Below are 1,521 nucleotides of genomic sequence, written 5' to 3' on the forward strand. Positions count from 1 at the left end.
CTCCCTTCTTTGAGCTTGAGAAGGTTGATGACCCCGTCAGGCTGACAAGGGACCTGCCGGTCTCCTCCACACAGGTAAAGAAAACACAAAAATCAGGCTCATGTGAAAGTAAACATGTGGACAGTGTGTGCTGTTGTATTGTGTGTGTACGTGTGAAGCTAACTCTTATGAACTGTGTTCCTTCACAGGATGGAGGCTGCTACAGCTTGATCAGCGCCATCAGCCATTTTGGCTCCACAGAAATGGGTAAGAGAGGCACACACTGAAGGCTGAATGTGACCGTCTGTCGTCCTCTGTCATGTTGTAGATAGAAACGTTTCAGGTCCTTATGGAATTAACCAATTATAATTATTCACTTTTTTTATTCTGAGTAGTTTTTAGTGGAACTTTATCCTTTTCTGTGTGAAACTGGTCGTTATTTTTTACTATTTTGATTGATAAATTTAGTTATTAGCACTCTCTGCTTTATTTGGAACTATTTTCTGCTACTTCTGATATTTTATGTAGAAAATTATAAAAGTTTTAAACATCATGTCATATTCAGAATCTTTTTGATACCACCAAGTTGTAACTAATGGTTTTATGAATGGTTAAGAAATAAATAATAGTGCTTTATAGGTGAGTTATATGCCGAGCTGTCGTGATTCTGAAAATTCCCCTTTGTCTGTTATCAGTTAACCTTCATAACCTCCACTATGTTTTAAGATATTAATCAAGATCTCTCTCTTCATAGGACACTACATCAGCGAAGGCATCCACCCAGACAACAATCCGGACGAACCAGATGATCATTGGCTCACCTACAATGATTCAATGGTCTTTGAGACGTCCGGCAACTTAGTCTGTGAGCAGCAGGAGAGGGGTGCCTACATCCTGTTCTACAAGAGAAGTAAGAGAACAACACCGTCACATCCTTAACTCAAGTCCTGAAGAGAGAACAACACCGTCACATCCTTAACTCAAGTCCTGAAGAAGAGAGAGATTTTTAAATGCGCCAACACAGTGTTTATATCAAGTGTGTTGTCTTCATTCTCAGTAGTGTAACCCAACTAACGACGTGATGTCGGACTAAGAGACCTGGACACAGTCAAGACGTGATGTCGGACTAAGGGATCTGGATACACCACACGGAGACAGGATGACCATCATGGAGCCAGGAGACCCGCCGCGGGTAAGTGAGTTTCTAATCTTGTCTGTTTTCTTGGTGCAGTTGTTCAACGTGACGGTGGACAACTGATGACCAGGAAAGACGACTGGAGGATGAACGAAGAAGATGTCCCGTGGCCAGAAGCAGCTGATGATTCCCTTGCCCTTAGGAGGAGGGGCCCCCCCAGAGAGCCTGGTTCCTCCCAAGGTTTCTTCCTCTAGCAGGGAGTTTTTCCTTGCCACTGTCGCCTCACAGTCTCTGGACAGCAGGACAGACCCAACTCATCTCATCAGCATAGACACCACAGTTGTAGAGATGGTCCTGCATTGTGCCAGAGTATGGCTTGCTCTCTGGGGAGAACTACAAAAAGAAAA

General features: G+C 43.7%; 1 long non-coding RNA gene across 1 annotated transcript; it reads left to right on the forward strand.

Annotated features, from left to right (window-relative positions):
* The first annotated feature begins 3 nt into the window (after positions 1-3).
* Positions 4-883, forward strand: LOC126387199 (uncharacterized). Its single transcript, XR_007569613.1, has 3 exons — positions 4-74; positions 189-246; positions 734-883. It is a non-coding gene; the product is annotated as an uncharacterized LOC126387199 (long non-coding RNA).
* The last annotated feature ends 638 nt before the right edge of the window (positions 884-1,521 follow it).

The sequence above is a fragment of the Epinephelus moara genome, unplaced genomic scaffold (genome assembly GCF_006386435.1).
Source record: "Epinephelus moara isolate mb unplaced genomic scaffold, YSFRI_EMoa_1.0 scaffold2761, whole genome shotgun sequence".
In the NCBI taxonomy this organism is placed as follows: domain Eukaryota; kingdom Metazoa; phylum Chordata; class Actinopteri; order Perciformes; family Serranidae; genus Epinephelus; species Epinephelus moara.